The sequence below is a fragment of the Schistocerca americana genome, chromosome X (genome assembly GCF_021461395.2).
Source record: "Schistocerca americana isolate TAMUIC-IGC-003095 chromosome X, iqSchAmer2.1, whole genome shotgun sequence".
Taxonomy (NCBI): Eukaryota; Metazoa; Arthropoda; class Insecta; order Orthoptera; family Acrididae; genus Schistocerca; species Schistocerca americana.
Window position 1 is genome coordinate 218137984 of NC_060130.1, and position 24689 is coordinate 218162672.

Below are 24689 nucleotides of genomic sequence, written 5' to 3' on the forward strand. Positions count from 1 at the left end.
CAGAGAGAGAAACACATTGAAACAAATGAAAGAAGCAGCATTCCAATTATTTACATGCCTGTATAGCTATAGTCTCCAGAGTTTTGTTCAAAGTCAAGGTGCTAAGTGAAATACTGTTAATGGTGGGTACAGGCTATAGTTCGATATTACATAAAAAAATCACACTGTTAAAGTTGTGAGATTTTGAAATTGTATCATCAGTGGCATGTAGTGACAGCAATATTGATTTTAATTAAAAAGGTACCACCTTAAATACAAAGCATTTATATTAATATATGACTAGTTTCAATAATTAAAGCACCATCCTCTGAGGTAAAATACTTGACTATCAGTACCCTGTCAATGTGAAAGGTAGTATAATATGCATATCATACTATAATTCACATTGCTTTGCTTCTGTCATGTCAAAGACATATATCTTCTCCAGGAAGCAATGTAATGCAAGCTTCCTTTTCAGGTCTGCAAGCAAACTTTGGCCTACCTATGTTTTAAATTATACAGGGTGAGTCAAAAAGAATAATCCGATTAAAAAAAAAAAAAAAAAAAAAAAAAAAAAAAAAAAAAAGCAAAACAAGATGATGACTGTTGTGTTATTTGATATGTATGCATGAGCAACTTACCATTTAAAGGAGCAAATTCTCAAGTTTTACATGGTTACTGCTAGGTAGCAACAGGGTGCCCTCCTACTCCTCCCCCCCCCCCCCCCCCCCGCCATTCTTCTAAAAATGGTGTCAGGACAACTGAAAGGGTTTTCTGTTCTATGATTTGCGCAGTGCCGGTCAATAATAACGGTTCAACATGACTTTCGTATTATGTATGATGTGGATCCTCCTACAGTACAGAGCATTTGATGATGGCATGAACAATTCCGAGGAACAAACTGTTTGTGTAAACATAAATCACTGGACATCCCCAAGTGTCTGAGACAGATCTCGAACACATCCGACATAGTTTCACAAGAAGTTCATAGAAATCAGTTCACCTTGTACCTCAACAGCTCAACATGCCTCCAATGTCCATCTGGCATGTGTTGTGTTGATGTTTACACATGAAACAAAACAAAATTCAGCAAACTACAAGCCCCTCTTGAAGGTGACAAGGCATTTACTTAACGATTGAGAACAGCATTTTTGCTTATAGTTGTCAGTGCTGACAGACAGGCAACACTGTGTGAAATAACTGCAGAAATGTTTGTGGGATGTACAGTGCAGCAAAATTTGGTGTTAATGGGTTATGGCGACAGCCAACCAACACGAGTGCCTTTGCTAACATCATGACATCACCTGCAGTGCCTCTCCTTGGTTCATGACCACATGAGATTATTGCAAAACTATGATCTGATCAGATGAGTCCCAGTTTCAGTTGGTAAGGGCTGATGGTAGTGTTTGAGTGTGGCATAGACCCCACAGAAACCATGGATCCAAGTTGTCAATAAGGCACCGTGCAAGCTGGACGTGACTCGATAATTCTGTGGGCTGTGTTTACATGGAATGGATTGGGTCCTCTGGTACAACTGAACCGATCATTCACTGGAAATAGTTATGTTTGGCTACTTGGAGGTCATTTGCTACCATTTGTGGACGAATTTTTATGGATAACAATGCACCATGTCATTGGGATACAATTGTTGACAAATGGTTTGAAGAACATTCTGGACAATTTGAGCCAATGATTTGGCCACTCCAATGACTCAACATTAATCCCATCAAAGATTTATGGGACATCATTGAGAAGTCAGACCGTGTATAAAGTCCTACACAGGCAACATTCTCATAATTATGGATGGCTATAGAGGCAGCATGGCTCAATATTTCTGCAGGGGACTTCCTATGAGTTCTTGAGTTCTATGTCATGTTGAGTTGCTCCACTACACAGGGCAAAAGGAGGTCCAACATAGTATTAGGAGGTATATTATGACTTTTGCACCTCAGAATAATTAGCTTCTCATAGTATGGGCTCAGGAATATCTTTTTGAAACACAATGCACCTGAAAGCATGAGACTAAATGTGCACAACTGTTTTTAAAATAAAGAGATCTATGTATAGATCTGTGATCTCACTCCCCAAAATGATGTGAAGTACATAACAGAGGGTACTCTCATTATGCCCCATATCAGGTTCTCCTGCCATTCCTTTCACTTACGTCTCTGTGTGCTCTGTAATAGTCTGCTTTAGGCTATAGAGCCCCACAGGAACAATGCACAGTCCCTGAACTATCTCTCTACATTTTTCACTTAATGCTGTTGCCTGAAACATGATAAGTAGGCTTTTATAGGATAGTTGATGTCTATCTTCAGGCATCTGTCAGGTCAGGTTTTACAGCATTTCCATTATGTAACTTTAAAAAACATTTTAATGGAGAATATAACAGTGATCTACATGGAGCACATTAAAACAGTTTTGACCATAACTGAACATTTTCTAACAAATTTCAACCAGTTTCAATCAAATAGCAATCACCTTCAGATACAATAAAATAGGTACAAGGTATATTTCCTTCTATATTTGAATTGTACTTATGTATCAGTGTATATGGTCTTCAGACTGTCTTTCTTTCAGTCACTTTTTAACTGAAATCAGTTGCAGTCTTTTAATAAATGTTCTATTCTGACCAAAACTGTTTTAAGTTTAATTTTAAGAACTTTTTGTGATTCTCTCTTGTAAGTCAAAAATACCTGGCACAATTAATGCCGTCGTTCTCTGTAAACAATCAGCATTCCCTTATATATGTGAGTGATTTCAGTTGTGACTCATTGAATTTGTTGTTGTAGGATACTATGCTTTTGCATTTCTTATCCCTCCTCCTCTTTCCTTGCCCCCTGCCCCCCCCCCCTTATATCCTGCCAGAAATTTGCTGTTTCAGGCTAAGCAGGCTGCACAGAATAAAATGACAATTAAGAGCCACACTGCACATACTGGTTCATTTAAAAATCAGTCACCTAACTATAATTTCCTTTCCTATTTTACAAATATTGTAATTCACTTGTACCAAGGCTGGGATTTGAACACAGGTCACCTGCTCGCTAGGCAGACATGCTACCTCTTCACCACCTCGGCACAGTGAGTTTACCCAACTGCGTGGGCAAACCTGCAAGCCTCCCTCCTAAATCCTAATTCCCGTTCACTCCTCAACCACCTTGGTGTTCCTAGTTTAGGGGGAATACTAAATGGGCTGAGGTATGATACGGAACTGGGACTGAGGAGCGAGGCACGCCAGGGTTGTGTGAGCAGCTGTGCAAAGGCACTGTACCAGTGTGGCATAGCGGTAAGTGCATCTGCATAGTGAGGACGAGACCCAGGTTCAAATCCCGACCTCAGTACAAATTTTCATTTGTCACTTCAGTATGTATATGTACACCATAGATGTGAATCTAGTCTGAGCTGCTGGTGGTAGTGGCCATGTGTGTATGTGGTGTGCTTGGTTGTGTGAGTGTGGTTGTATGTGTTTACATTGCTGAAGAACTCTTTGGCCAACAGCTGTAATGTGTAACAGACTTTCTGTTGTGCCTGTCTGAAACTTGATGGGTCATCTTAATGTGTTGCATAAGTTTGTGTGTGCATGTTGTCTCATTCCATTGAAAGCCTAATCGGCCGAACGCTCACTTTCTGACAGTCTTTTTGCTGTGCCTACCTGCGGCTAAGCATCTCCACTATAAGGTGAGTACTGACTATCTTTTTCATAACATTATTACATTCCATCCTGGATATTCTACTGCTTAAAGAACAACAATTATTTTCATTAACAGCTCCACATTTATTTATAAGAAAATAATAATTAGCACACCACCTGGGTTGTGGGAAAACTTTTTGGTAATATTAATAAGCTATATTAGACATAGAATTATTAAGCTGTGTAAAAAAGTGAATCATCTGTTATTATCTTTGATTGAATACTGTTTTGAATACAATTATGTGCCAAACTCTGGAGGGACTATATCAAAGTCCTCTTTCATTTGTACTACAATATTTAAAGTTCTTGACTGCAATAAGTGAAGGCTTCACAGTATATGAATTCTATAGGTGAAACAGAATGTATGATCATGTAGGCATAACTGCTGATTTATGGTGGTTTACATAATCTATAGCATAATGTCCATTTATGATGATGTAATTTTCACAAATTTTTATGTAACAGTCAATGATACATAGTGCTATAAGTAACAATGATACATGGATATACTGTAGCCATTTTGAAAATTTAAATTTACATCAGTGGAGGCCATTTCTTTCAGTTTTATTTCTATGTTTGTCAAATGAGAAGTTATGTTATGTGTTAAGGATGAGTACGGAGTTTCAAGTATAGGATGAAGTACTGTACAATGTATAGCCTGTAACTGTTTAGAAGTACTTAGTTAGTCTGCAACACACACATATCATGGATAAATAATTATCTCATACAATTTATATTATCATTTCATGATATACTGACAACAGTGTTTAATTAATGTTATGAATAAGATGCCTGTAACAGTCTGGTGTTAAATGACATTGCCCCTACACCACTATCACCTACTTGTATTTTGAAGCTGCTACCCACGTCATCTGTGGGTTTCTGTGATAACCTTGAATTTATGCAATTTTGCATTGGCCAGTGTTAGTTGCAAGCTTCCTAAGAGTGATGGAGGAAACAGTATGGCATCTATAATGTTTGAGGCTGTGTCCAACAATTTTACTGACTGCAATAAATCAAGGAAACTACTAAGTAAATGTTTACATTTCATTTAAACCATTGGAAAATATATTAAATAAGGATACCAGTCATAATATTAAAAATCAGGAAAGGTGTTTTGAAGAGCTGTCATGTGTATATTGGTGTTGAATGAACTGTGTTCCCAATATCACCCATGAAATGGACACTGGTATTACCGCCAGGCGATATTAGGAGCAATTGTTTTAATTTGTTAACCAATAAATGTCATAGTTACTTCTGTCCGTCTGTCCAGAGAAAAAGAAATGGGAATGGTGAGAGCGTTTAAGATGTATGAAGTACCCAGATCAACAATTTGAGAGTGCATTGAAAGATGTGCAAAACGACAAACTGAAAAGGAAACTACAGTTGTTAGACAGAAACTTGGAAGGAAAAATGGAAATGAGCATAAAGCAGTGAGGGCCAGGAGTCCCCCATTTGGGGAAGTTCGGCAGCAGAGGGCAAGTACTTATTGCATTTGATGCCACATTGGGCAACTTGTGTGTCAGAGATGGGGATGAAATGATGATGAAGAGAAAAATCTCCTGCTCCAGAAGGGAATCAAACCCGGGCCCCTTGGCATGGCATTCCACCGCACTGACCACTCCGCTTACGGGGGTGGACACTTGGAAGGAAACATGATGACATGTGAAGTAGAGAACGAATTGATCTAGTACTATACAGAAGGGGAAAAGATTATTTTTGGTTTGACACATAAGGAGTTAAAGCAGATGGTGTATGAGCTTGCCTTAAAGAACAATCTGCCTCACCCCTCTTCTGAACCAGAAAATATGGCACATTAAAAGTGGATTAACTTATTTTTGAAAAGAAATTGTTCCCAGCTAACAATATGAACACCACAATCATTGACAAGAGCTGGAAAAGTATGCTTTATTCAAGATAATGTGAACTCATTTTTCTGTATTCTAAAAGCAGAGTTGCTAAAATCAAGTTCAACCTTACTAGAACATTTAACAAACACAAAACTGGAATCACAACTGTCCAAAGCAAAAATGTGAAACTTATTTGTGTGAAAGGAAAATGGGCTATTTACAATCTTTCATTGGCAGAAAGGGGATATCTGAACACTGTTATGTCAGGTGCCAGCTAGTATGTCACTCCAATATAGCTTTCTCCAGAAAAAAGCAGGACTTGAAGCTAACGAAGGGAGTTCCTCCTGGAGCTATTCCAAAATTTTGTCCATGTCTGTATTCCAATTCATAGCATGCATAGGAGGTAGCCTCTAGATATTGCTTTCATGGAGCCATTTAAAACTTTATATTCAAGAAATTGGAGGTGGATTTACAGTAACTAGGGTAGAATTGTGACACAGTGTGAAGTAGCTGAACTCATGGACAAAGCATACGTTAGAACAGCAATCATGAGAAATGCACTGAATGGTTTTCATGGCACTGGTATCTGTCCTTATAATGACTCAGTATTTACTGAAGCTGACTGTATTCATGAACTGAATGATAACCAATTAAAGCCTATTTGTCAAGCTCAATGTGGGCCTTAAATACTTGCAAATACAAACACATTTGATCTAGCACTTAGGATTATATCACATAGCACTGACAGCCAGATTCAGTCTATTGCATTCCACATCTGATGCCATCACTCTATCCTATAAACTTGCCCAAGGATGTAAAAGATGTTCCAAAATTTCAACCAGTGTCTCAAAACAGAAGGGTCCCGAGAATATGGTGTTGACTAGTTCTTCTTGTAAGAAAAAGCTGGAAATCTTTTATGCTTCTAAAGGCACAAACACTTCAAATGAGGCTTCAAGATGTGGAGCAACATAAGAGTGTAATTCTGCCAACACTAAGAGGAAAGTTAAAAGAAAGTATAAAAGCTCAAGTTCTAACAATGATTTTGCTCACAAACCTTCAAAAGTAGACAAAACAGGTGATATCAATCTGGAACTTGATTACGATTCTGTGGATGCTATCTGTACATGATGTCTTAAGAAGTTTTCTGACAATTTCACTGGAGAAAAGTGACTTATGTGCTCTTTGTGTTTCAACTGGAATCACAAATTTTGTGATGCAGTGAATACTGAATGGAAATGGTACAAATGTTCTTTCTGTCTCAATAACTACTTCTTAAATTTTCCAATTCTAAACTTTTATCTTCTTTTTAATTTAAATCCACTTACAAAAGTTAATCCAATATGTGCTCTTCCATTTTCAAACAGTGTAAGGGAAACATACTCGTCATTGCGGTTCCTGTCAACCACATGTAACCACCACAAGGGAGTATCGCCATATTGTACGTGAAGCACTTCATAACCCTGTCACATTTCACCTGCCATTTGAGAACAAACAAGGGCCTACCTACAACATCCTGAGCCGGCTGAAGTGGCCGCACGGTTCTGGCGCTGCAGTCTGGAACCGCGAGACCGCTACGGTCGCAGGTTCGAATTCTGCCTCGGGCATGGATGTGTGTGATGTCCTTAGGTTAGTTAGGTTTAACTAGTTCTAAGTTCTATGGGACTACTGACCTCAGCAGTTGAGTCCCATAGTGCTCAGAGCCATTTTTTTTTTTTACAACATCCTGTGTTATCCTGCACCATTGATGAGAGACTAGTAGCAGTTGGATTAGGCAATTGCTGTCCCATTTTTAGGCTATCAGTAAACATCACAACACAAACAACTGCATTTGGAAAGATGCTGTGCACAGGAACACTGGAGTGTGGGATCAGCTCGGACATCAGTTCCATACCAGTTCCAGTATCAACAATACCAAGGGCTAGTTGCAACTGATGAATGGCATTGCATTGTGTACAACAATGAATTCGATGTTTTATAGAGTCACAGCAGTGTTATTCCTGGCATCACAGTCTGGAGAGCTATTAGGTATGACTTCTGGTTACAGCTGGTAGTCAGTGAGGGAATTCTGATGTCACAATATTTCATCAAGAACTTCCTGCCTCTTCATGTGTTACTTCTCAGGCAACACTCTTGTGGTGCCAATTTTCAACAGGACACTCGTCACTCACACATGGAGCATGTATCTATGAACTGTCTGCATGATGTTAAGGTAGGCTACTCTTTTGGCCAGCAAGCTTCCAGATCTCTCCCCAATGAACAAGTGTGGGATCAGCTCGGACATCAGTTCCATACCAGTTCCAGTATCAACAATACCAAGGGCTAGTTGCAACTATTGTCCAGCCCTCCCCAGGAGAAGATATAACAGGTTTTATGCACTATTCTAAACATAGCCAATGCATACATGTATGCCAAAGAGATATAACTTCATACTGATTAGTGAGCTCATACTGTATAAATCCATGAAGTTTCATTTTGTTTCTTTCTCCCATTCTTGGTGCTTTACACTTTTTGCCAGGTAGTGTATAATATTTCCAAATTAACAAAGCACATGGGCCACGTGTTTTAATAAACAAACTTTCATTTTTTGCACTCATGTCACGAAGAGTTATATCTTAAGAATAAAAGTGTTTATTACTCTAATGCAAATGGTGAATATAATATGACATGATCACAAACTGTCATTTTGTTGGTATCTCTTCTAACATATATTCACTAATAGCATCTGTCATGAGTAATCCATCACTGCTTGAAATGAATATTAAAACTAACTTCTTTATCACCACAAGAAAGAGTATAACTTTATTACTGACACCTAAAGCTTTCAACAGCTCAGAAACATTTGAAATATGCTGCCATAAAACTATTTCACCATTTACTCCATAACAACAGGTATATCAAGTGTCAATATAAACTTAAATTGTTTCTTCTCCTTCTATTCTAGAAAAGAATACCTATTTACAAACTAGAACCACCTTAGAAGAGAAGAGAAATATGAATTTGGTATTGCAATACCTTGATGTTGTTCACTTAAACATGCCATACATACACAAAATTTTACTAAGTGACAAGTCTGAAATGGAAATACAATGAACCAAATATTGCTGAATAAGGCCTTGTTATAAGTTTCAGATTTTTAAACTGGCCTAAGATTATCTTAGGATCTCTGGAAATTTCTGACATTATCAACTCAGCTGAGTATTGGATCAAATGATTGTACAGCTTACTGAAATGCACACTTGAAGCACTTTATGAAATTTCCTTCCTTCTTCATAGCGTTAAAATTAATCATAACATGCACTAGAAGAGAAAGTAGGAGGTACAAGAGTTAAGATCATGTTTCTCATTTCTCAGAGTCTGGTACTCCGGGATATATGAAGTTGGTAAGTTGAAGTCTTGCCTTAAACAAGAGACTAAAAACTGAAGGAGTATTTGTGATCAAAATAAATAAAAAAATTAACAGCCTGTCATTGCCTGAGGAGACATCAAACATAGATCTGAAAAGTAACTAGCAATTTAAATTAAATTATACACTTAATGTTGAAAATGACTAATTTCAGAAAAAAGCTTACTACATGAAAGTCACCATCCCTAACACCATCACAGTAGGTGTTATGTAAACCAGATTCAGTAACACTGTAAATTGTTCCTTTTCATTCTGGTCATATATGTGATGGACAACTACTAAGTACGAGGGTCTTTTGATAAGTCAGGTAAATCTCCATGAAAGAATGGAACATTTTTGTTGAGCTTTCATGACTGATAAGCCTGATTATTCCAAGGGTTGTATAAAGAAATTCAACAATGTATAGTGTATAGTACTGTTGACATCTGCCTAAATTGGTCAGTGTGTCGATTATAATTAAAAATGGAGAACACTGAGTTTTGTGCTGCTATTAAACACTTCCATTTGATGAGATGGACTGCCACACAAATCAAAACGGGATTGGATGAAGTCATGTAGTCTCTACACCATCATAGGAGACAATATAATTTTGGATTAATGATCTTAAATGTGGTCAAATAAGCACTGAATATGAAGTACACTCCTGCTGTCTAATGGAGGTCGCAACAAAGGAATACACTGATAAAATCCATGATATGGTAATGCAAGACCAACAACTAAAAATTTGTAAGCTTTCTGAGCTTTTAGGCATCTCAACCGAGCAAGTGAATATTGTTCTGTACAGAGAATTGGCTATGAAGAAGCTGTGTGCAAAGTGGACTCCGCAACTGTTCACAGTTGAGCAAAATTGCATTTGGCATTACACCTCAACACAATGTCTGGTGATGTCTGCAAGACTTTTTGTGTTGATGTGTGACTGTTTATGTAACCTGGATCCCAATTTACGTACCAGAGTCAAAACAATGAATGGAGGCTTGTGAAAGTGCATTAAAAAAGGCAAGGACAATTTTGACAGCTTGTATGATGATCGCCACTGTTTTATGGGATTACCAAGGAATAATCCTTATAGATTAATTGGAAAAAGACATTACCATAACTAGACCCTATTATGATTCATTGTTGGACCATTTGAGTCTTGTTGAGACTGAAAAAAAAAACCAAGGTTGGCATGCACGTTAGTGGTGTTTCAGCAGGATAATGCACCATCCAACACACCAGTGGTAACAACGGCGCAAGTGCATGAATTGGGCTTTGACATAGTTCCTCATCCATCCTGTTCACCAGACTTAGCCACAAGTGACTTCTTCCTATTCCCTAACTTGCAACTTTGGCTTGCTAGGAAGAAATTGTCACCAACAGATGAAGTGATAGTTGTCGTCAATGAGTAGTTTGTAGATTTTGACAAAACATATTTTTATTATGGAATAAAAAAGCTGGAGGATCACTGGACCAAGTGTATATCCATCAATGGAGACTAAGTCCAGAAGTACAGTGAGTTGTTTATGAAACAAACATTTTTTCTCATTTTTTTACCAGACATACCAAAACACCATTTCAGATTCTTCTCATATTTTGTAACATGATGAAGTCATTTAGGGTGTAGTGCTACATACTTCTTATCACATTATTTTGGAACAGTTCTATAGTTCAGATGACAGCCCTTTGACATATCCTCAAATGTGGATCCTACAGTTGTATAATGGTCCTGTTGGGTTGTTGAAATATAAACAGAAGTAGATGTACCTTAACCTTTACTAACAGGAGTTTCTTGTGAAGTATATCTCACAGTGCCCTTATTCTGTGCATTTCTCATGATACATTATCCTGTAGGAATATGTTAAGTATGGTAAACGACATTGTTTTTCAGCAGGCTGGTTTTAATATTTGGCAGTTATTTTGTTTTCCACAATCACCTTTTTTACTTTTTTACTTACAGCAGTTTACCTCATTAACACTTAACATTTTTATGACAATAATAGTCTCCAGTTGATGATGATGATCACGATCCCCCATACTCTGTGACAGAGCGTAGGGGAACGATGCAGGAGACCCGCACCGCCATACTAGGCAAGGTCCTAGTGGAGGTGGTTTGCCATCGGCTTCCTCCAACCATAAAGGGGTGAATGATGATGATGAAGACAACACAACAATACCCACTCATCTTGAGGCAGGGAAAATCCCTGACCCCGCCAGGACCTGGGACCCCGTGCTCGAGAAGCTAGAATGCTACCGCAAGACTCAGTTATCATTTGCAATGATCATGTGTAAATTATATCTGAGGCTCCAAGTAAACAGGTGCAACTGAAGAACTATTGAACACTGTAGTCTCTGCTGCACCAGTGCTTTCTCATTCATTCATTGTTTACGACTGCGCACCAAGAATAATCTTATTACATTTTTTAAATTATAAAACTGAAGGAAATGTCAAACTACGCTGCTGAAATGCTTCTAAAATATGACTAACGTGACTGCATATCTTGCTGTACCTTATTATTTTAATGTTAACTTTGGCATGACAACCATCCAAGGAACATACAGGGCCCACTCTGAGACTGAAATATCTACACTACTGGCCATTAAAATTGTTACACCAAGAAGAAATGCAGATGATAAACGGGTATTCATTGGACAAATATATTATACTAGAACTGACATGTGATTACATTTTCATGCAATGTGGGTGCATAGATCCTGAGAAATCAGTACCCAGAACAACCACCTCTGGCCATAATAACGGCCTTGATACACCTGGGCATTGAGTCAAACAGAGCTTGGATGGCGCGTACAGGTACAGCTGCCCTTGCAGTTTCAACACGATACCACAGTTCATCAAGAGAAGTGACTGGTGTATTGTGACGAGCCAGTTGCTCGACCACCATTGACCAGACGTTTTCAGTTGCTGAGAGATCTGGAGATTTTGCTGACCAGGGCAGCAGACAAACATTTTCTGTATCCAGAACTGCCCATACAGGACCTACAACATGCGGTCGTGCATTATCCTGCTGAAATGTAGGGTTTTGCAGGGATCAAATGAAGAATAGAGCCACGGGTCGTAACACATCTGAAATTTATGTCCACTGTTCAAAGTGGCGTCAATGCAAACAAGAGGTGACTGAGACGTGTAACCAATGGCACCCCATAGCATCACGCTGAGTGATACGCCAGTAGAGCTATGATGAATACACACTTCCAATGTGTGTTTACTGAGATGTCGCCAAACATGGATGCAAAAATCATGATGCTGTAAACAGAACATGGATTCATCCGAAAAAATGACGTTTTGCCATTCGTGCACCCAGGTTCATCATTGAGTACACCATCGAAGGCACTCCTGTCTGTGATGCAGCGTCAAGGGTAACCGCAGCCACAGTCTCCAAACTGATAGTCCATGCTGCTGCAAAACGTCGTCAAACTGTTCGCACAGATGGTTTTTGTCTTGCAAACGTCCCCATCTATTGAGTCTGGGATCAAGACGTGGCTGCACGATCCGTTACAGCCACGTGGATAAGATGCCTGTCATCTTGACTGCTAGTGATTCTAGGCCATTGAGATCCAGCATGGCGTTTTGTACTACCCTCCTGAACCCACCGATTCCATATTCTGCTAACAGTTGTTGGATCTCGACCAACGCGAGCAGCAATGTCACGATGTGATAAACTGCAATCGCAATATGCTACAATCTGACCTTTATCAAAGTTGGAAACGTGATGGTACACATTTCTCCTCCTTACACAAGGCATCACAACAATGTTTCACCAGGCAATGCCGATCAACTGCTGTTTGTGTATGAGAAATCGGTTGGAAACTTTCCTCATGTCAACACATTGTAGGTGTTGTCACTGGCGCCAACCTTGTGTGAATGCTCTGAAAAGCTAATCATTTGCATATCACAGCATCTTCTTCCTGTCGGTTAAATTTCACACCTGTAGCACGTCATCTTCGTGGTGTAACGATTTTAATGCCCAGTAGTGTAGTACATCAAGTCTTTATCTGTACGAGCATGGTGAGGTAACATTCGCCATACCCCTCATCAAGGAAACTAACATTAGAGTCACAGCAAGAACCTCACTCCATCACTTAAAATCCGATCCCGAGCTTATGATCCTACCAGCCAACAAAATCTCCACCACTCTGGTTACGAACTGCAGGGATTACCTAGCAGAGGGATTCCACCAGCTGTCTGATATACCCACCTAAAAACCCTGTCACAAAGAGTCTATTCCAGAAATCCAGCATGATCACTAGTCCCTCCTCATATCCTGAAGTCCATCCCAGAGGCTCTCCCTTAAGTCTGTCTCTCTCCTCAACACCACCTCTCCCCACAGTGCTACCTTCTACATGCTTTCTGAAGTCCATAAACCCAACCACTCAGGATGCCCTACTGCCACACCTGTCCTCTCGTGCAGCACTACATGCAGGCTATAACCTGTAACCTACCCTTTAATATAAAAGACACAAACCACATCCACAGCTAACTCTGCACAGTTCCTTTTCCTTTACCACTTAGAGCCCTGCTCATCTACATCAATGCCACCTCCCTCTACAGTAACGTCCCCAATGACAATGGCCCTGCTACCAGTGAACATTAACTTTACCAATGCCAAACCAGCTCCAAACCTACAATCTCCTTTCCAGTCACCGTGATCAGTTTTATTCTCACCCACAATTATTACTCCTTTGAAGGGATCAACTACAAATGAACCTATTGTATAACAATGAGCAATCACAAGTAAGCATCCTATGCCAACCTATTCACAGGCTATCAAGGGGAGTGCATCCTAACCCCCCAGAATCTAAAAACAGTCACCTGGTTCAGATTAACTGATGACATTTTTGTGAGCTGGACCAAGGGTGAAAAAACTCTGTTCACATGCATCTCAACACCACCTCTCCTATCATTTCACCTAGTCCTCCTCAATGCAACATGCCAACTTCCTTGATGTTGACCTTCACCTCAAGGATAAATCAGTACCTCTGTCTCCATCAGATGTGTCAACCACAAACAATACCTCCATTCTCACAGCTGACATCCATTTCATACCAAGAAGTCCCTTCTATACAGCTTCAATACCAATGGTCATTACATCTTTAGTGTCATACAGTCCCTCTCCAAGTATGACAAGAATCTCACTAAGGCATTCACAGACCGAAAGTAATCTCTCAACCTCACCCAGAAACAGATCTCCCATACATGGTCTCTCCACTTACCTAATATATCTCACACATCCATTGTGTATGAGCATGGATCCCATAGTGGAAATAACCATCTACAACTTAAGCACATCAAAATAAATTAACTAACAGACAACAGGTTCAGTAGGGTTTAAAGTAGTATTAGTTGTTGGGTAACTCATTAGAGAATTTTTTGTAGTTTTTTTATTAGCAGACATGGTTGCGGTACTGAAAGAATTAAGTACTAGAAACACATAGTTAATAAATATGTTGCTATTGAAGGAAATGTGATTTGTGTGCCCTATTTTAGTTTTTCAGGTAATAGACTGTAATTATGAAGAAAAATATATCCACTGTCTGGCCATAATGGAGGCTCAATACCACTAAGGGCTGGAGCAAGTCAATCACATTCTCCGCCAGTGTTCTGAATACCTCTAGCCATGACTGGAAACTAGAAATATCCTACTTACTATACTCACCACCCCTTCCTCAGTGGTATCCTGCTGCCCGCCAACCGTACGCAATATCTCTTCCCATCCCTACTCTGTCCCTTGTCCCAAACCCTTGCATCAAGGATCATATCCCTGCAATAGACCTAAACGCAAAACCTATCCCATAAATCCTCCCACTACAACCTACTCCAGTCCTTTCACAGGCATCTTCTGCATCATAAAAGTAAGGACTATTTGTAAAACCAGCCATGTCATTTACAAACTACGCTGCAACCACTCTGCGGCTATCTGCATGGGTGTGAAACTACCAAGTTGTCTGAATGAATGGTCACCGCCAATCTGTGGCTAAGGTGCAGCTGGATCACTTATTTGCTGAGTATTCTGCTCAGTATGATGTGCTTTACTTTAATGACTAATTCACAGTTGGCACCTTCTGAATTATTTCCACCTACTTCAGCTTTTACGAACTGTGCAGCATAATCTCCCCTAAAACATATCCCTTTTCCATGTAAACTCCCTGGCCTCAGTCTCCAGTAGACCCTGTATTAAACCTAGCCATTAACTTCTCCACTTCCAGTCCAATACTGCACATGCTTCCTAATCCACCAATGCAGCTTCCAGCCTTTTCCCCTTCCCTATTTCTCTCCATACCCTTCCCCTCACTCTCCCCCACCCCTGATGAAGCACGGCCACAAAACTCTACACCTAGCAACCCTATCCTGTCCCCACCACATCCCTGCACTCTCCTACAGGTAGCAAAGTGTCTTTCCCCAACCTTTCTTTGCAATCCCTCCTCCTCCTCAGGTTGTGCCTTCCCCTAATCCTCACCATCCACACACATCAGACACAGTTGCAGTCATGTCCCTGCACCTGGAGACACTGGCCATGGGTTTGTGAGTTGTGGTAGTGTGCCTGTTTTTTATTTCAGAAGATGGACTCTGTCTGAAAGCTTAATATTTTAGCAGTCTTTTCCATTGTGCTTGTGTGTCACTAAGTGACTCCTTTATGTACATACTTTTCTTTATCAATGTTTCATTTCCCAATGGCTTCCTTGCTCAACAGATGTAGCAGCTGTATAGTTTGTGGTGCTGTAGTGCTAACAAGAAGAGACTCTGACATTTTACGTATCACTCCACGTAAAGCACTAATGGATCCACAGTCTCAGCAACTTAAGAGCAGAGTAATGATTTGTTCAGTGGGAACATGTGCGCAATGTGAAGCCCTTACAGTTGGAAAAATATATAATGTTCACATAGCAAGTTGTGACAATTTATACACTATGCAGCTGAACTCAACTAAAAATTTTCTTCTCATTACATTTAATAATTTGTTGCATACTGGTTCATACTTAGACTGTCCATTAATCAGTAATCAGAAGACACTTTACACAAGATAGAAGAAAACTGTGTTTGAAAACATTGCAAACAGTAGTGTCAAAATGTTGTAGAATTTTATCATGAAGACGATACAATACACTTGCCACATGCACTTTATTATTCTGTATCAGAAGAACCAGAAAAAACCAGTTTTCTTCTATTTTCACATATTATTATGGTATTTTTCTTAAAGTGGCAGTTATTACTTACAACAAATTTGGCACAACTACTGCATTATTGTAAATAGTTAAGGATCCTGTATTAATAGACAATGTCTAAAGTATTGTCAGTATTCTATAAATAAAATTAAATCTTAAAATTTTGTTACTAATTTGATTTCAGATAGTGATTGGAGTAAACTACATTGTGAGACATGAGAAAGTGTTTTCATAACTTTAATGAAAGACTGAAATAGACATTAAACTCATTTTTCACTTGGAATCTTCTCCTATACCACATATAACTGAGTTTGAACTAAAGATTGACTTATGTAAATGATAAGCATATAGCAATATTTCGACTGTACAAACCTACTTCTCTTTCTACATAATTGGAAATGGTCACCAATATACTCCCAGAACATGCAAATAACTACAAAATACTTCTTCAAGAACCATCTAAAAGATACTCTGAGTGAACCCTCATGTTATGTCACTAGAGCCATTCCTATTTAGAACATGTCTGGTGCCAGGAAAAAGAATTCCTACACATTTAGAAGAAAATCAATGTAGTGGGAATTCCTCTGTGGTATACAATGGGTTTTTATGGATAAACAACTTTAATATATATCTAAGAACTCTTACACTATATGTCAGACATTTTATATCTTTGAATAGAATATCAAAGAGTTTTATGGCTGAGAATTGCATTCCTTCCTGTGCCACAGTTAGGTTCACCAAAGGGAAGTGCAGATCACTTTTTATTCTAGCATTGTATTGGCGAATATCTCTGTTACTTTCAAACTACAGTGAGTTGAGAACGAATATAATGAGTGAATAAATGTGCTGCAAAGATGTGTTTAAAATTCCCTATAACTTAACAGATTCCTCAAAAATTTATATGTGTTGTCATCACATTTAATTCTAATTACTTCCTTTTGTGTAGAGAATACTTGTTGCCTAAGTGGATAGTTATCCTGGGATAAACTGATTAATCACTAACTTTGGACATGAATAGCAATGGGCCCATAATAGAACTCTTTGGATTTATCAGTGTAATTTCTCCCCATGAAGGTAATATGGTGTCCCTGTTTGCAATTTCAATATAACAAATACCCAAAATTGCAAAATATCTCTATTACTTGATCATGTCTAGTTTTGGGTTTTTATTCATAACCCATCCTCAAATCATCCATCCAATCAGAATAAATGTTACTCCAGACACCAAAAATTCATAACAGTCAGTTATCACAGGAGTACAATGAAAGTGATCACAAAACTGGATACACGTTTCATGATCATTTTCACTGTATTCCATTTTGCTAATAATTGTCTTGATCTTTTACTGCGTGGAATAATATTTGTTCTGCTTTGTTGGATGATCTGAGAATGAGCTATGAATACAAGCCTGAAACTGGTAATCATCAAGTAATAAAAAGAGCATTTTGCAACTTTAGCTGTTTGTCATATGGAAATGGTATCACAAGTAGCTGGCCCTTCAACAACCCAGCATGCTGGAAACCTGTGTCCCTCTTTGTATTACCCACAAGCCTAGTGTAACATTTTTCATCCTGATTCACAAATAGGAACTAAATCTGGCATGTGCTGAACAAGCTATCCCATAAAAACTTAATTTCTCTTACGGTACATTGTGACTGAACAATAAAATGTCTTTAATAAGTCAGAGACAATTCCAAGTGATGATCCTTTACCATTTAAAAATTTTACTATCTGTTAAGTGATGATATTATCAGCTTTATCAGTAGAGTGATTCTTTTGAGATCCCAACTGTGATTTTGTAAGTATCCAATTACTATTCAGGTGGATGACAACAATTAAGAATGTTATGTAAGAGGTGAGAGTTGTCAATATTTAGTAACATCTGTGAAGTCAGCTTTCTTATAAAATATGTCCAACAATGGTGTACGTTAACCTGTCTGAGAAAGTTTACTCTGAGCTAATCAAATAACTGCAGATTCAAACCTGAATTATGTATACAATACACAATGGATCAGAAATATACGATTAATACCAAGAGAAAACACTCACCAAATGAAACAACCACACTGACAGTATGGATGGCAACTGAAAATGAGATTTGTTCATGTGTTCAATAACAGATTAACCACATTCTAGGAAAGGGTATGGGCATTTCTGGTATCAGACAGTAAGGGCTACACAACAAAAAACCTATATTTCTAATAATTTGTGAAATTTTAAGAGAGTTCAAGGAGAAAAAGTGATCAAGTAGCTTTCCTTTATAAATTTTGGCAAGAATTAGGATTTGGTAGTGAATATTTGACTAGAGAAAATTCTGTGTTGCAGTACCACAGCTATCATTCTTGCACAGTTGGAGTTTCACATCATGTCATGCAAATAAGTGCTCACACTGATGGGTATACGAGGGTGTCCCTTAAATACCAGAATAACAATACTGTGGGAGGATCTTGTGTCGTATGTATTTCTGCCACTAGGCACGTATAGTGGAACTTATTGCTAGTACAGTGCACCTGTGTTGTCATTTGGCTTGTTCTGTTCATCTGCAGTGATTGTTTTTGCTGGAACTGTTTTGTTCTTGTTTTACTTTTATGATGACAAGTTTAAGTGAACAACACGTAGCTGTGAAATTTTATTTTATACTTGGTAAATATGTTGCTGAAACTGTTTTAATGTTGAAAGCAGCTTACCAAGATAAAGCTATGGGAAAAACTCAAGCGTACGATTAGTTTGCTCAATTTAAAACTGGCGACATGTCAATTGATGTTAAACCTTTTTCTGGACATCAATCAACTGCCCAAATCAATGATAGTTTGTATCATCGGGTCACACCATCAACTAAACCTTTCCTTTGAAGTTTTAAACAGAACAGTGTTAGTCAAAAAAGACATGATTTGTGCCGGCCTGGGTGACCGAGCAGTTCTAGGTGCTACAGTCTGGAACCGCGTGACCACTATGGTCGCAGGTTCAAATCCTGCCTCGGGCATGGATGTGTGTGATGTCCTTAGGTTAGTTAAGGTTTAAGTAATTCTACATTTTAGGGGACTGATGACCTCAGAAGTTAAGTCCCATGGCGCTCAGAGCCATTTGAACCATTTTTGAACAGGATTTGTGGAAGACAGGAAATGGTTCTTCCAACACGACAATGCACCTGCACACAGCCATCACTGTTAGACAGTTTTTGGGTAAAAATGGCATGCTCCTTACTCACCTGACTTGAGTCTCTTCGACTTTTTCTTATTTCCATGCATGAAAGGACACCAATCTGACAACATTTAAGAAGTTAAAAAAGGAAGTAGGAGCTGTCAGTCATTTCTAAAGACAACTATAAAAAAAATATTTTGAACAGTGGAAGCGCCAGTGGGAGAAAAGTATTAGTTATAATGGAAAGTATTTTGATGGGGATCAGGTTATTTTGTACACAATTTGAAAATATATAGCTTCTAAAAAATAATTTAAGTTTTTCTTTTTGGGTATCCCATAATATTATGGCAGGTCGACGGTTCAATCCCACGTCCGGCCATCCTGATTTAGGTTTTCCGTGATTTCCCTAAACCACTCCAGGCAAATGCCGGGATGGTTCCTTTCAAAGGGCACGGCCGAGTTCCTTCCTCGTCCTTCCCTAGTCCGATGAGACTGATGACTTCATTGTCTGGTCTTCGCCAAAACAACCCCAGCCTCATAATATTAGACGGAATAAGTATTAACTTGCACTTTGATCATATTTGTTGGATCCTAAGGTTGTTGAGGTTGTTGTCTTTGATACATTTAAGTGAGTTAAAAGGGACATTAACATCCAACATTTAGGTGTTTGTGTATTTATCTTCAACAAAATATAGAGTTAATAAAGAAATTAGTTTCTGAAATAACACAGTTTTATAAATCACGAAATTAAAGACAAACACAATTCCAAAATATATCTTGTCTCATTATTCTCTAACATTTTACTCTAGTGTATAAGTTGTCAGAAATACATTATTTTGTCTTCTGGCATTCAAAACCAAAATAAAACCATATGTTATAGCAAACTCCAGGAAAAGAGAGAGATTTGAGTGCTGAAGGTAGAAGATGAAGCGAGTTCACCCAGGCACCAACATCAGATTAATTCACCTGTAGGAGATCCTCATCATGAGGTCATAGTGACCTGCTGACCTGCCTTTAATTTCTAACCTTCTACATCTACTTTTATTTCACAATCCACTACGGTGGAAGGTACCTTGTACCACAACTAATAATTCCCTTTTGTATCCCACTCACAAATCTAACAAGGGAGAAATGACTACTGTTTTCTTAAAATGAGCACTAATTTCTTTTTTCTTGTCTTCATGATCTTTACTGTGGCAGTAAAGTTGTTCTGTGGTCTGTCACAGGGGCTTATTCTCTAATTTTTTTCAATAGGTGTTTCATGACAAGAACATAATCTTCCCTCCAGAAAATTGCCAGCACTGAGGATATGAATTCCAAAAGTCATTGGAAGTCACATGCAGAAATACTGAGCCATCCTGCCTCTATACCCATTCTTAATTGTAAAAGAGTTGCTGATGCAGGATTTTTGTACATGAACTGACCTCTCAATTACATCCCATAAAAATGTTTGACAGGAGTCATGTCAGGCAGTCTGGGTGGCCAAATCATTTGGTCATATCATCCAGAATGTTCTTAAAATACAAACAACTGTGGCCCAGTGACATGGTGCATTTTCATCCATAAAAATTTTATCATTATTTGGGAACAAGAACTCCACGAATGGCTGCAAATGGTCTGCAAATAGCCAAACAAAACCATTTACATTCAATAATTCGTTCAGTTGTACCAGAGGACCCAGTTAGTTCCATGTATGCCAAGCCCACACCATTATGGAGCCGCCAACAACTTGCACAGTGGCTTGTTGACAACATGGTCCATAGCTTTGAGGGGTCTGTGACACACTCGATCCCTTCCATCAGCTCTTACAAAGTGAAACTGGGACTCATCTGACCAGGCCTTGGTATTCCAGCCATCTAGTGTCCAAGAAGAGGCACTGCAGGTGATTTAGTGCTGTCAGCAAAGGTATTCGCATTTGTCATCTCTCCCACAGCCCAATAATAGCAAATTTCACCACACTGTCCTAACAGATATGTTCATCATATATTCCACATTGATTTCTGCGTTTTTTTTTTGTTTTTTTTGTTTTTTTTTTTTTTTTAAATGCAGTTTTGCTTGTCTGATTAGCACTGACACTCTACACAAATGCCACTGCTCTCCATCATTAAGTGAAGGCCATTGGAAACTGTATTGTCTGTCATGAAAGGTGATGCCTGAAATTTGGTATTGCCAGAAAACGCTTGACACTGTGCATCTTGGAATATTGAAGTACACAATGATTTCTGAAATGGAATATCCCATGAGTCCAGCTCCAACTACTCTTCTATGTTCAGTCTCTTAAATCCAGTCATTCAGCCATAATCATGTCGGAACCTTTTCATTTGAATTACATATGACAGCTCCATCAATACACTGCCCTTTTACACCTTGTGTACACGATTCTACTGCCATCTTTACATTTTCATATATTACTATCCCATGACTTTAGTCACCTCAATGTACAACACAATATATTCACAGATCTAACACAAACTGTTATCTACTACCCACGATATGCTCAGATGTTGTGATATGAATGTACAGCTACATCACATTTTTTACATTATGTTCTTACTGCTCATATTTCATTAATTTTAATGTTATTATGGCAATGTCAAAGAGAAACTCCCTGTCAGTTAATAAGATGAAATAAGTATGATTATGTGAATTTTCAGCTGCAGAATTTTTCAGCGTGAGCAGTAGAAAGATTTCCACCCTGGAGCATTAATTAAAAGTTAGTCTCACTTTTTCTTTGTGTTAAATTCAAGCAGCAAAAAGTAATATCTCTTACAAAAATTTCACATAAAAACTTTTGTACATTAATGGTATTCCTAAATTTTTCTCTCAGTTCTTGATCTACTTGTTTCAGGGGTATCCAAAGTTCATTCCAGAACCACTACAGAGCTCCAGGTGTGCCATCATGAGAAATATTGCAGTGTCCAGAGTAGCCTGATAGGCACTGGAAATCACAGGTTTTGTGTGTAGATCTATGCCATAATGTATGGTGGGTATGTTTCGAAAATTTGGCCTGACAAGATTTATAATTTAACGGAACATAGAGTTCTCAAATGTTGTTAAATTAAGTGTTACTCAAGGATGTAATACAATGCCATAAGAAAAGAAAATGTTTACATTTTTTTTATATAGTAGGGAAGAGGGAGTGGTGCGTAAGCTACTATTATTACCATCAAATAATTTGATTTCCAATTCCATGAAAATAAGGATAAATTTGAAGAATTCCATATGAGCTAGGAGATAAGTGATACTTCTACTGTGGTTCTCCCTCATGCTTGCTCCTTATGTGACACCTTTGACTATTCTTGTCAGCTCTCTCAAGAGACTGATAATGCTACAGATCTGGTCCAACCAAACCAGAAGATGAATAACCGCTATTCTCCAGGAATGTTTTTCAGCCTAATCTACTATTTTTTAGACTGTGCCTTACAGGCTGCCCTGCAAGACGGGCATGTTATGTAGGGGTAATTTTGGCCTGTGTTATGAAGATAATTTTCATGGCAGGCTATAAGTAAGAGGCAAGAAAAGGTTTCCCAAGCGTCAGATATGTAGGCTGCCTCACTCACACATTATACGTGTGTTGTGGGAGTAGTATTGACCTGCTCTTTTCACCTGTTATACAGCAGCCATACATGCGGATGGGCACACATAGGGGAATGTCGAAATGAATAGAGGAGGAGATGGACAGAGATAGATAGCAGGAGAGAATAGGTAAGGACAGAGGGAGCAGGAAGGGAGAATGAGGTGGACACAAAGACAGGAGGACGAAAAGATAGAGATGGGAAGGGGGGTGGAGGAAATGTATGCAATATATGTGTAAAATGCGAACATGTTGAAGGCCACAGGGGAAAGCCTATTCATAAAATACTTTCATTATATTGCTGCAGCTAAAAATCTAAATTTTTAGCAAGTATTGAGGGCAAATGGTGCACCAGAGTAACGTTTACATAACCTTAACACTGATTAGCCAGAACATTATGACCAATAACCCACCATCGATATAAACCCTTCCAGGTGACAGCAGAGTGACGTGTGTGGAATGACTACTAGTCAGTCATATACATGGTGCATGTAGTGTCAGTGAGTGTGCTGTCCATGTGTAGAATGAGTAAGGCACACCACCTGTCTGAGTTTGACCAAGGGCAGATTGTGATAGCCTGGAAGCTCAGCATGAGCATTTCAGAAACTGCATAACGTTCAGGTGTTTGAGGAGTGCTGTGGTGAAAGTCTTCAACATGTGGCAAAACCAAGGTAAAACCACATCCAGACACTGTGTGGTTGTGTGACCACCCCTCATTACAGGTGTCAGATGTCGTAGGCTGGGCATACTGGTAAAATAGGACACATGGTGGACTGTGGCAGAACTAACATCAGACTTTAATACTGGGCAGAATACAAGTGTGACTGAACACACAGTGCACTGGATGCTCCTTCTGATGGGAGTCTGCACCCGACGACACATACATGTGCCAATGTTAACATCATAATGTCGACAACTGAAACTGAAATAGATACGTGATCATTGGTACTGGAAGGTGGGGCAGTGTCAGAGTGGCACAAGGTCTGATGCTGATGAATCCTGATACCTTCTTCATCATGCCAATGGGAGGGCGCAAATCAGTCATCTTCCAGGAGAACAGCTTCTTGACAGCTGTACTGCAGAATCAAGACAGGGCGGTGACAGCCGCATTATGCTCTGGGGAACATTCACATGGGCATCCATGGGTCCAGTTGAGCTGGTGCAAAGCATCAAGATGGCCAAGGATTATTGTACACTGGTTGCAGACCATGCACACAGCTTGATGAGGATAATGTTTCCAGACAGCAGTGGTATTTTCCAGCAAGATAATGTACCATGTCACAATGCCAGAAGTGTGACAGAGTTGTCTGAAGAACACAGTAGCAATTTCCAGTTAGCACGCTGGCCCCCCCAACTTGCCAGATGTGAGCCCGAACAAACACATCCAGGATGTGATTGAACGTGGCGTTGGAGGACATCGCCCCACCCCAGCCCAGTAATTTACGGGAATTAGGTGACTTGCGTGTGCAGATGTGGTGCCAGCTCCCTCCAGCAATCTAGCAAGGCCCCGTTGATTCCATACCATAACGCATAATTGTTGTTATCAATGCCAAAGGTGGACATACAGGCTTTTAGGTAGGTGGTCATAATGTTCTGACTCATCAGTATATGTCAGTAATGTCAATTTACTTCCAAAATGGGTGCCTAACAAAATTCGCCACTGTAAAAGTAACTTCCATCATAGGATGCACTTCAACTGAACACTTCATAAAAGTGACTCTCAATTTGGAGTACGAATAAAAACGAAATAACTTAACTGCAAGTTGACACATAAAGTTGGTTTTCTAAGTGTTATATCCTAGCCAGTAATGCCACCCGAGCCCGCTGCCAAAAGGTTGGCAGCATCAAAGTCCGGACGCCGTCCGCATAAGCAGCGCCAGCGAGACAGGAAAT